Source organism: Lagenorhynchus albirostris, chromosome 6 (assembly GCF_949774975.1).
Source record: "Lagenorhynchus albirostris chromosome 6, mLagAlb1.1, whole genome shotgun sequence".
Classification (NCBI taxonomy): domain Eukaryota; kingdom Metazoa; phylum Chordata; class Mammalia; order Artiodactyla; family Delphinidae; genus Lagenorhynchus; species Lagenorhynchus albirostris.
In genome coordinates, this window is record NC_083100.1 from 36930674 (window position 1) to 36944408 (window position 13735).

Here is a 13735-nt window from a genome sequence, read left to right on the forward strand (position 1 = left end):
ACCCCTTGATAACAGAGTGCATAACTATCAGATGCATGGCCTTGAGCCCTCAGTCTCCTCATACCACAAACAAAAGTCATTGGTCCTTACTCTGTCAAAATACGATAAGGTGAGGCAGAGTTCCATGGTCCCATGGTCATCTTACCTGGTAAACCATACATGTATATTTATGTTCACTTGCTTTGATAAACACTCTCTGCACTTCTAGTTCAATTCAACGTACAAAGTCATTTTGGTTCTGACTCACTTCCCTACTTTGACCTCCATTTTCCAACTCTTTCCTGGATCCAGACAATCTCTAGACTCTCTGATTCACTATTTTCAGGCTTCACTGATTTGGGTTTTAGCTTGAATCTCTAATTCTGTTTTGCCTTCCCCCACCTCCATTTCCTTTCGCTCCTCTGAGGATGTAAAAAGCATCTATAGTGTATTCATTCCAGGTATACACACTTTAGAGAGACAGTGGAGGCAAGGATTTATTCCAACATTATAATCACGGAATGGGAGAAGGGAATCCCTATTATGCTTCTAGGAATGAAATTATGCCATTCATCCAAGGGAATATGAGCTCTCAAAGAGGAACTGCTCATGCTGTGTGAACATTTTCAGAGGGATATTTTTTACTTTTGTGTGTTCAACATAACAACCAAAATACAATTTTATGGGAGGTAGGAAGAACCTGGAATTGCCTCTCTTAGATGTTGACTTTTTTAGTTTTTCCACAAATCCAAGTAAAATCAAAATATAACTAATTTAGAATACTAAACTAACTCCAAAGGCTTGACTGGATCCTTCAGCAAAATTAGACCTCCTGGGCACAGTCCCAAGAGACAAGCTGATGTCCTGATGTTTCAAAAACAGTAACAAAGAAAAATGAGGTTTCCAACCACCAGTCTTTTTTTCCATTTTAAACACACAAGTCTTGGAATACTGATTTTAACCATGGCAAACCCATCCTCAGCCCACAGTCTGGATATCACTGGAAGATACAGGCTCTGTCAGACTAGTACCTTTCCATGTCTGGGATGAATGGTGGTTTTATTTCCAGAGTGTTCCGCATTTCTATGTTATACTTCTCCAACCACCACCCCTCACAAAATGTTCATAGCTATGAGCCTTTGAATCTCATTCATCACAGTTTTCCTAAATGGAGACCAGATGAGCTACCCATTCTAAAGCCAGCCACCAGCTTTGATAACCTCTGCTATTCTGCCTTCTGCCCTCCTCTTCAGAAAATGCCAAAAAGTCGAGACCCGTGGACCCGTGGTATTGTTGGACCCATGGTATTCGGCAAACACTTAATTGTCTCCTAATGAGGACAATTTTTCTCTCTCTCTCTCTCTCTTTCCTGACTCATGAAAAACTCTAGGCACTGTTTTTCCTCTGTTTTCTTCTCCCATGTAAATCCCTATGTTTCTATCATGTTAGATAAGGCTATGTACTTCATGAGCTTTTTTTCTCATCCCTTATGGGGCCGGCTTCCAACCAAACCCAGATTAGCTCCATGTTAGAGTTACTGTTCTTTCACAAAATGAGCTTCAGAGGAAGAAGAAAGGAGTTGATATTCTTCCTAAATGGCAAAAAAAAAAAAAAATCATGTTGGAATCAGAATATATACCATGAGTCATAGATAGCCTGCCTCAATAATTGTTCTCTAATACCTAGAAAACCAAAAGCAGTCTTCAGAAAAAAATATGAATGGAAATGAAATGAAGATCAACAACACAGAAGCCCTGGACTCTAGATGTGCCCCTTCTAACACAATGGATGCTTGCTACAGTACAGGAAGCCACAGACTTCTTGGACACTCCCAAATACCTTCCAAGTCATATGCTCTGCTGGAAAAACTGCAGTCAGGGCAAGAAGAAATAATTCTTCATGGATAAACTCAAGCTCAACCTAAGAAATGCAACATAATTCTACAGTGTCAATGAAGAAGGAGGAACCAAGAAACACATCAGTCATAGCAGGCAAAGAATGGTATATATGAGCACAAGGAAATGGTAGAATAAGGCAGAGCAGCAGAGCTGAGAATAGCAACACAAAGGCTTCTGGATATAAATGAATCTGAAAGGCACAGAACGCATGAATGCTTATTCTTGGATGGGGAAAGATCACTTAATTTCCTTAATCAAACTTTCAACAAACACTCACTTAATACCACACTTTGGGTCTGTAAGACAGACAAAGCTCGTAGCACCAAGCAGAGATAACTTTGATTTTAGCATCACTATTACATGCCTTACACGGTGTGTTAATTTCACAATTCCTTTACATGCTCCTAAATGATTCTTCACAACTAGACAGGGCTCATGAGAAGAGAAATCTCCATTTTCATGGACAAGTTTCCAACATAGTCCATACCATACATATACCTTATAAATGCAGTAAGCAGAGATTGTGTTACCATTAGTCATAAATATATATCTATAATGGTTGGGTCGTTATCCCCCTCTAAAAAGGATACATATCTGTGCATCTCTTCTCCCAACCGGTAAATTCTCTTATTACTGAATATGAGAAATAGAGAGGGCTGCGTGTTTGATATCAGACTACAAGACCAGACAAAGAAAATGTATGTGGGATTGCATCCATTTCTATTTAATTGTAATGTTATTAAAATTTTTATTTCCAATAAAGTGTCTTTTTGATTTTGTGAAAGTCGATGATTCACAGGATGTCTGCAATGACATTTCCGATCAACGTATTGTTTCCATTTCCATCACTCTTTAGTTGCCAAATGTGTAGAATGTGATTGGATGGATGGATGGATCATTAGTTGTGATTCCTTATATATTTTTCCCCTTAACATTTATTCCTCTAAAATACCAAACTATCCATTGTTTTCTGAAACATATTCTCTGACACCTTTTAAGAACTTTGATTTCTTAATTATTTTCTTCTCTTTCATTCATGTTCTTATTTCTTCTGCTCCTCACCAGTGCTTCCAGTACAGTCAGGATTCCTCAGCTCCTAAGTAACGGCACATGGAGCCTTTATTGCACCTCTCCCTATCAAAGAGGACCTGGATCTTAATACTCCCCATGCTACATGAATCTCCATTCTATCAGTTCTTCTTAAATCTTATTAATAAGAATTAAAACTCCTCTTCTCCCAGAAGCTACCCCTGCCAAAGTCTCATTGATTTTCCACTGCCAAATGATCAAGCAATAATAATCACTTAATCATTCAAAGAACTCTTGATGACTCTCATTCTTAGAGAGCCAAGGCAGGGAAGCTCCTGTGTGCTGCATGTCATCCAATTGCTTAATAGAAGCCAAGCAATGTCAGTGGCAAGACAGCGGGATAAGAAAATAGAAAATTGGTGTATGTAACAGTATTTCCAAAAAAGTTAAAGGCTCAATGGCAGTAGAATGTTGTCTGAAAAGGTCAGGTAGCCTGATGGTTAGGAATGTGGGCCCTGGCAACCACCTGCCAGGGTTTCTCATCTCGGCTCTGCCACTCACAAACTATGTGACCTTAACCAAGCCACTTACTGTCTCTGTGCCCTAATTTCCTGTCAGTCTTCTTTTTAATTTTTATTTTGAGTATGAAATAGTACAGATATCTTCAACTTTTTAGTGGTTTACACATCTTCAGATTAACTCCACAACCAAAATCTTCTTCCTCTAAGTATCCCCAAGATAGTATATTTTTTATTCAAGAGTAAGTTTTATCTCAGATTCTGAATACCCCTTTAGTTTGAAACCTTATTTTTCTTAAACAATAGATGCGGAGAATTGTATTAGTCTTCTTTGACATAAAAAATATATTACCTTATTCCAGAAGCCCCATCACGTTGTGTAAGAGGAAAATCTTCCTTTCTATGTTCACAAGGTCTGTTTTCAGAAGAATCTAAATCCTCACATTTTTTCAATGCTTCTTATCTGACTGTTCTATTCTGTTCTGGTCCTCTCTCTTCTACTGTCCTTTATTCAAAGATTCCTTTACCCTCTGTATCCAATTCACCCAGGTTAATCCAATTTCGGCTACATTTTCAGCTCTACAATTTTTCTCATTAATTTGACTGGTATTTATTGTGTATCTACTGTGTTGCAGTTTTAAGCACAACGGATAAAGCAGAGAACAAACAACTTTCCTAAACTCACACAGCTTGAATTTTAGCTGGGAAAAGCAGACAACAAATAAGTAAACACACAATGTATAGGCGGTAATAAGTTTTAAAAGAAAATTAAGCAGACTAAGAGGACACTATCTCTAGGTAGGGCTATCTACATAACTTGGTTAGAGAGGGCCTCTCTGATGAGATGACATTTGAGCAGACACCTGGCTAAGGTAAGGGAGTAAAAGACGTGAAAATCTGATTTATTGTTCTAGGTGGCAGCCCAGGCATCAGCATCTTTAAAATCAGGAAACCTACTTCTATGAGCTTCAGTTTTCTTCTCTGCAAAATGACAATGACAACAATGTCCTAATTTTAGGGTTGATGTAAAGATTAGAGATAATGTCTACATAAGATTAGAAAAGGACCTGGTGCAATAAATGATAGTTATTATTCTCTCACATAGCTACGTAACTCTGTGACTGTAAAAATAGAGTATATACACAGATTACTTTCTGAAAACTGCCTGAAAAGCATTTCAGAGTTTATAGCAAATTATATCAAGCTGATAGTACAGAAGGCAGCATAATGCATTGAAGAGAATATGAGGTTGAGAAACAGACAAATCTCTGAACCCAAGCACCCTTATGTACGAGATGTATGTATGAGATCTTGGGAAAGTTATGCGATATCTCCAAATCTCAGTTTCTTAGTCTGTATAATGGATTGTGTTAAGAATTAAACAAGTTGATCTATGAAAAAGCACAATCCTTGACCTGCACAAATGCTGGTTTCTTTCTCCATAGCTTCTCTTGCAATTACTCAGGTAAACTAGCACCATTTGGTCATATAATTTGATGCACAGAATTAAACATGTCACCTTTTGCAGGTGGAATATTTAAAAATGTAATCTCATGTGGTCACAAAAAGCTTGAGGTCATTGAGGCATGAGGGGAAGGCAAGGAGGAGCAAGAAAGATAAGGGCCTGAAACCAACTACTTCTACCAAATTCCTCCAAATTCTGCAGAATGGGAAATCTTACAGAATTTTTCTGTTCGACAAAGTTTGTCCAAGTCAGGAGTGCTTTATCATTTTACCAGAAATGGGGAAGTCCTTCCTCACAGGAATTGACTTTCCTAAGCCCCAGTAATTCCAAGCCCCGCCAAAAAAATGTCCCCAACAAACACGAGATCCTAAAGTCACTAACAGATTATTGCATCAGATATTTATTAAAGGTAAAAAGACCAAGGTGTTCAAAGTCAATTAAAGAGAATAATCGAAGATACCAACACAAGAAAAAGTGGTATCACTTTGAGGAACTTATTTAAATCAGAAAGCTAGCTTTAAAACAGAAAAGAGAGAACACAATAAAATCCTGGATGAGTTCCAAATTTGGACATAGGTCCTTTCACAGATGATGTAGGAAAATGTGTTCATTCATCCATTCAGCAAATATGACTGAGAGCCCACCACACATCAGATCTCTTTCTAGGCAATGGGGACGCCATGTGGACATAACACTTTGAAAACTCCTGCCCCTGGAATGCACATCCTAATGAGAGAACAACAACTGATAAACAAGTGAAATATCTGGCAGGCAGATGGTATTAAGTTCTATGGAAAAGAATAAGGAAGACAGAAAGTAGGGATATGAAATTCAGGGCCCAGTAGGAAAGTTGTTATTTTAAATAGGGTAGTCAGGGAAATTCTCCCCACTGTGAAGGTGACTTTGGGGCAAAATCTTATGGGTGTGAGGTGGGGAATCATGAAGACCCCTGGGGGAGGAGCATTCCAGACAAAGAAGATTACAAGTGAAGAGCTTCTGAGGCAGGGAATTACTTGGATTATTAAGCAAGTGCAAGGAGGGGTGTGTGGCTGGTGAGAAGTGAACCAGGGAGAAGAGTAAGGGAGGAGACCAAGAGATTATCTCGGGGACCAGATCCAATGCAGCTAGTGGGCCATTACCAAGACTGTGACTTTTACCATGAGATGAGGACCACTGACAGGTTTTGAGAAAAGGACTGAAATGAGCTGACATTGAACTGCTATTGTATTGATATCAGGTGCATTGAAATGGACAGAAACAGGGAGACAATAATCAAGATGGATGATGGCAGTGGCCTGAACGACTATCATATATACCAAGCTTTTTTTTTTTTTTTGGCCATGCCATGTGGCCTGCAGGATCCTTAGTTCCCTGACCAGGGATGGAACCTGTGTGCCTGCATTGGGAGCGCAGAGTCTTAACTACTGGACCCCCAGGGAAGTCCCTAAACCAAGCTTTTATTCTGAGAAAATTCCCTTTTCGAAGATGGAAAGACTGTGAAAAAGTGGTATGTGTTCATTTTTTGGTTTGTTTGCTTTTTGGAGGGTTGGAACGGAGATCAGTTTGAGAAGCCTGTTAGACATCCAAGGAAAGCCAGCAAGGAAAGCAGGTGGATACACATGTCGGAGTTCAGGGGAGTGGTCCTGGCTGGAAATACAAATTAAGGATTTTTTTCAGAGCACAGATGGGATTTAAAGGCTCAGAGAAGATGAGATAAGCCTAGAGAGAGAGTGAAGCTAGAGAACAGAGAAGCCTTGAGGACTGAGTCCCTCCAGAAGATGAAAGGCAGCTAGTGCAGAAGCAGAGAGGGAACTGTTGATGTGCTGGAAGAGATACCAATCAGGACCCTGTGGGGCTCCTGGGCACAAAAACCTTCCTGTGCCCTCCATTTATTTGATTAGGAAATAGGCTTCATTCAACCTCCATGACCTCCCCTGAGTTCCAACTGGACAAGTTCAAACAGTTGTTAATTAGGGAAGGGAGGGGATGAGGAACAGTCAAGAGAAACAATAGTGCAGCCTTGAGGCAGGGTCCTGGTTCTCCATCAGGGTATACACACAACAATATCTTTGAGCTGTTTTGCAGATACTGAAATCCCCACCAGGTGGGAGAAGTTAATGGTTAACACTGTATGGTGCCCACAAGCATGTAGACCCCAGACAGGTTGGAACCAGAAGGTTGGTGATGCTGACTGCCACTTACCTCACCACCAACCAATCAGAAGAATGTCCATGAGCTGATCACGCCCTCTTTGAACCATTACTATGAAACTTCTCACTACTCCCTCCAAGTTGGGACACACAGTTTTGAAAGCACTAGCCCGCTGTGGCCCACTTTGCCTGGCAAAGCAATAAAGCTATTCTTTTCTACTTCACCCAAAACTCTATCTCTGAGATTTAATTTGGTGTCAGGGTACAGAGGCCGGATTTGGCTTCAGAAGGACAACCAGAGAGTCTATATTGTAGAAGCTCCATGAAAGAAATATTTTAAAAAGAAGGGAGTGATCCAGTGTGCGGAAAAAATTGTTGCCTCTATGTGTTTTAAGAACTGAGGACCGACCATTAGGTATTATAACGTAACGGTCACTGGTGACCTTAAGAAGAGAGTATCCATGGTGCAGCAGGAGGGGAGAAAAGGAGAGACAAGGAGCTGGTGATATCAAGTAAAACTGCTTTCTGGGGCACTTTGCTCTAAAAGGGAACTGAGAACTGGGGAGATCACAGGTTGTAGAAGACAGGGATTTTTTTGTTTGTTTGTTTGAGGAGGAGAGATTACAACATAGAGGGGGAAAGTTTGATGATGAGAAGGAGAGAAAGGATGCAACTGCAAAAGTGGCATCCAGAGTCAGGGGGAGCAAGGGAATCTGTGACTCAAGTGGAGGGGCTGGTCCCAGATAGAAGTAGGGAGTGTGCAGTCACTGCTGTAACCCTCAGCAGGAAGACAGGGCAGCAGGCCCTGAGGCAAGTAAGAGGTTGAATGTGGAAAGAAAATTTCCGACATGTCAGGCTAGTTAATGCTACTGGCCTCCCTGAGAAGTAAGTATGAAAAGCTATAAAAAGCCAAAGCAGCTGCCCCAGCAGCTGATGTGAACCTAGAAGGTGTAGACGTGTGAGAGGCCAATGTGATTCTGTACGGGAAGGGGTCTTAGAACTGCCACACAAGTAGAGTCTGTTTAGGATTGAATAAGTGAAGAGAAGTGAACGTGGAGGGAAGAGAGAGGAGAAAAGGCCACACACAATCTTAAATTCAATATTTCACTCCAATTAAAGATAAGCTGTTTATAAGCTTCAGTGTAGGGCACATAATTCTAAGTAAAAACTCTGTGGTTCCTCTTCCCAAACATAAATCATGATCACTCTCCACTCTGCTCTCTGGGAGTCCTCAAGGCAAAGGGACAAGACTTGAGGTACAGTAATAAAAGTCTGAGTATTATAAAATCCATCCTGAGCTCCAAGAAGAAAAGAATAACACGAAGAGAGCTCTAAAAAGTACTTATTTACCCAGGCGTTGTGCAGTATTATAAATTTTATTAACGTCCTCAGGAATCGAAATGCACACCTTGATACCTATGTGAGATTTTTTTTTTACTCAATTATGGCTATATGTGCTTTAAAGATGAACTATGAAGTATTTTTCGACTAAATGCCTTGATAAAATAATGAATATTAAATACGTCTCAGAGCCACAAAAAGGACTTATCACAGGATTGTCTTTGTGGTAGCTGAGGAGTGCCCCCTACAGTCTGATGAGCACAACACAAGCAGATGACAAGGAAAGAACAGAGCTGCAGTGTTTGAAGATTCTCAAAAGGCGTCAGTGAAAGGAAGGTAAGAACCCTCGGCTAAGAAAATGTGACTTTAAAGGCTAAGAAATATGTGGACACTATGAATTCCTATCTTTACATATTTGTGAACAGCAAGAAATGAAAAACTTTTGCATGGATTTTTATTTGACTATCAGCACCTATTGTATACAGCTAAAGAAAATACAATGTATTAGTAAAGTCTGTTTTTGTTCTTTGGTTCTTTTACATCAACATCTGAATATACATGAAAATAATAGTGAAAAAAACATTATATTTTGCTATGCAAACGAAAACTGTATCTGGGATCAGAAATGAATTGCATCTGATGTTAGTAACATAAAAAGAAAATGTAACATATTTATTAAAATGAAATTCTGGTTTGAGGTTTTATTCCTTTTTGTAAAGACTTCACCGAGAAGTATTTACTTTCTATGAACATCATCCGTTAAAATGCTAATGATTTTCAAAATAAAAATCACAAGAAGACATGAAAGACTTATCAACATATTTTAAAATACTACATAATGTATACATAAATATGGTGTCAAATGTGTTACATTAATATTCAATATTATACACTGTATAATGTATGTTACAATATTATTGGAGAGGCATAAAGTTTATGGTATATCAACAAATTGAAGGGAATAAATTTCATATATAATAATATATCCAGTTTAATTTTCCATTTGTAAGAAAAGGAGAAACAAAGTATGTACCAAAAACCTTTGAAATTTTTTACTGGAAATATTTTGGATACTAATATTGGTATAATTTAAATATACCAGCATATTTGGTGTTTATAACTATTAAATTAAACCCAGAATTATATAAATGCTTAGCAATGGACAGAGCAGTATTTATCGAAGTTAACAGCCTTTCACATAATCTTTGAATAAATGCAGATCTTTGGAAAACTGCATTTAACATCACAAAATGTTCATTTAGACTCAATTTCACATACATTTATGAGATATACATAAATGTACATGATTAAATTGATGAATTTAAGCATTTTCATTAAGAATGTTTTTCACGTTCAGAAAGAGGCAATTAGGGTCATACGGTTTAAATACTTTTTTTCCTTATGAAATCTAATAAGCTATAAGTGCAATATTTATATATCACTGCTTTCTCTAAAATTATTAATATGTTGTGTAATGATGAAGTAATAAATTGTACTTTTTTCCTGTAGGAAAAGCTAGTATACTAAAGAAAAACTGCTTGATACATTAATCTTCCTAAGTATTCTGGTTATTAACCTAATAATCAGAATTGTCTCTGCCTTCCCACCTCCTAAAAATGTGTATGTGATGCAGTCAGAGGTTAAAGCACAGCCCTTGTGGAAATCCCTGCTAAAAAATATTAGTGTATAGACCCCACAAATGTACATTCAAATTAATGAATCTGGCTGTTTTCATATTTAAGTAACCTTTTGCATTCACTCACCCATATTATAGAATCCTTGCCAAAATGCAGTTTAAAATTAAAATTATACTTTTTGTAATATGAAATAATTGAAACATTTCAACACTGTAATGATTCTTTAATTTTTAAATCAAAAAAATGGAAAAAAATGAAAAAAGGGAGGGAGGGAGGGAAATAGGGAAGAAGGAGGGAGGGAGGGAGGGAAATAGGGAAGAGGGAAGAGGGAAGAGGGAGGGAGGGAAGGAAGGAAGGAAGGAAGGAAGGAGGGAAGGAAGGAAGGAGAAGGAAGGAGGGAAAGTAATCCACTGATTTATTTAAATGAATTAACATTTGTAAAATTAACAATTGCCAAAAACAGCATTGGTCCAGAAAGAAAATTTAATATCCCTAGGTAACAGAAATAAAAAACTAAAATGCACCCAAGCCTTAAATATTATATACTGTTGATTACATAGACTTGACTTGTGGAAATGTACCAAAGAGCAATTAAGACAATTTTAAATAAACTTTTATTCAAATTGAAAACACAACTGTAGGTTGTATACACTCCTTTGGTGTTTAGAAGATATCATAAATTCAGTCACTTCCTCATGCCCCAGAAAATTCAGCCCATTTTTTAGAAAGGCTATTGCTTTCATATTATTCCTACCATGAAAAATGCTACCTTTTTTGGCTAATACAAAGAAACCACAATTAACAGTGAAACCATAAATACTTTCTGTGTTAACCACAAATGGCCTTTCCCATAGAGAAATGGCTTACATGTGTTCTAAATGTGTTTGGTTTCATTTTGTATGGAAGGAGCTGTGGGTATGTTTTTATCTAAGAAAAGAACATGGCATGAACATGCACAGTTTTCTAAAATGAGAAACACTCATTGAATTTAATCGGAGTTTTGTCTGGGCCGGAAATTTGGAATTAAGTTCCATGAGTGATGATTTTGGATTCTCTGGACAGGACTTTAGGGTCTACTTGCCAAACTTTCTTGGACTCTCAGTGCAACACAAGGCAGGAGGGACCTTTGCCTGTGTCACATTACTGCATCTTGTGTAACGATCGGCTGATTTCAGGAGCTCACAGCCTTCACACATTTCCACTTCATCAATTCAATTTGGGTCTGTCCCATACACAGCCGTTGACTGCTCTGGGTCAGTCTTCTGTGTGTGCCTGTCTGAGTGTAGTTGTACCTAATTTCTTCAGTGTCTTACTCATTAGGCTCAGCATCAAAGTCTATAGAAATCTGCATATGTGGATGTGAAGAATCATTTCTCTATTTGAATATAACACATGCTAGGTCATTTTTTAAAATGTCACTCACACTCTGAAAATACGTAGGAAAGAGGAAGGCCTTCTCAGAATGTGACCTTGGGCTCACTTCCGTAACTGAGCCTCCTTGCAAAGAGCCTAAATGGAAATTAAACCAAATTTTGTTCTGTAGATTTTCCCTGGTCAAATATAACATAAAATAAGAAAATCTAACTGTAAATCAGGCATTGTTCAGAATACTCTCTACTCAATTGAATTTATACCCACAAAATAACCATCTGAGCAAAAGATTTTCCCCATATAAATTATCTTCAGAAAACTTTTTATAAAAATGTGTCCTACTATAAAATGCATCTACTACTCTAATTGTATGAAGTTTATCTTAATAATCTACAGGACTATTCTAAAGAATAAAAAGGTAACCTTCTTATCAATTACAAGCTTAAAACAATAAACTGAACATTTGGAGTTTTTTTAAACCAGTTTAAAAAGAATAAAGTCTGTTCAGAAAGTTGTTTACCGTCATGCAGACAAAGCTATTGATTGAGCTATCATTTTATTGCTTTTAGAATTTGTGAATTTGTGATTACTTTGAATATGTTTATTTAAAAAAGGTAGATGATCTGTGATTCAAAAGTAGAATTCTTTGGTTGGTTGATTCATTTTCATGAGGATGAGGTTTGGAGAGGGCGTGGCAGTAAGCTGTTGCCCTGTTGGGGGCCCCATCCCCAAAGGAAGGGGTAATGAAATTATCCACAACTGTAGGCCTTTATTTATTGGAATAACTATCTCCCCTTTATTTTGAGATACATAATATACTATAATAAAACTTGGAAAGTCTTTTATTCTGCTTCCACCCAATTATCTTTTTTAAAGGTGGACTAAAAAATACAAGGTCAAAGTCACTAAAAGATACAAAAACCTGTATTAGTCTTTGGTATATTGAGAACTAGGCTGCTCTGTTTATAACCAGGGCAGCTACTACTCGATTTAAAGTTTTGTCAGATGTATAGCATTAAAAGCGTGTGTGTGATGAGACACATTACGATTTTAATTGTGGTTAAAAACTTCAGACAAAGCACATAAAAATAAAATATTAACCTAGTGAGAAAAACTGTAAACACTTCTGGTTAATCCTAAAGTGTTTCTTAAAAAGAAATTGTAAAGCAATAAAAAAAATTCCTAGAAATAATTTTAGTATAAGATGGTGTTAACAGGACAAGTTTTAAAGTTTCTAATGAAAGATATAACTAATTTGTTTTATTACATTATGTCTCACATCACCATTTAAGTCAACATAGCTTTTATAAAGATGGCAGACAGCGGGAAACAAAGAAAATAAAACAAAAGTTGATTTTAAATATTTAAATATTTCCCTCCAAAAAAAAAAATTCATCTTGCAAAATAGAACAATTTTTTTCTGCTCAATATATTTCCATCCTGGATACATTTCCATTTGCAATACTAGCAAAAGAAAGCAAATACAATTGCACCACCTATAATCAAAACTTTTTACTGTCACAAGAATGTTAAAACAATAGTATTTTACAAACACTATCAGTCTTAAAAGTGAAGTCTTAAAAATATACTCTCATCTTTTACATTCACTTTATTTATGAAATGACTGTAAGAACTTTCCTTTCAAGTTGATTCTTAAAATTCACCCAAGGGTTGCGATTCATTTTCCAAATACAAAACTTTCAGGAGGAACACATTAAGTGCTTTGTCCACCCCTATCGGTTGTTTCTTAAAGCCAGACCCATGAACTACATCAATTTATCTCTAAGACTTGCTGAAAATGCAGATCAGAAGGCCTGAGACCGGGCCTGGGAATATGCATTTAACCCTTCCTCCAAGGCTTCTGATGTGCACAGAAATCAGAAACGCCGTAGAATGGCAACTCCAGGAGCACAAGGCCTTATTAACCTTAACCTTCCGTCCTCTGCACTTGGCCCAGCAGCCGGCACAGAGCTGAGCTGAGCAGAGTGCGGTGGAAATGCATAACTGAGCCGCTGCCTGAATGAGTGTCTGAGACACGCAGGGGCGCTTCTCAGCTCCGGGCTGCGCAAGGCGTGTCCCCCTTCCTTAAATTCCTGCAGCGCACACCATGCACCCAGACCTCGGAACTTGTGGGAAGCCAACGCCTTGCTTTGTATGCTTCCAAACTGAACTGCCATCCCAACTAGACAATAAATTCCTGAAGGATAAGGTTTGAATTTAGAGTTTTGTTTTTTGGGTTTGTTTGGTTTTGGTTTTGCCCATTAAACATTCACTATATAAATATTTATTGAGCACTTAATGCTAAATACCGTGTCTAGAATTGGACACATAGCAAAGAATAAAACAG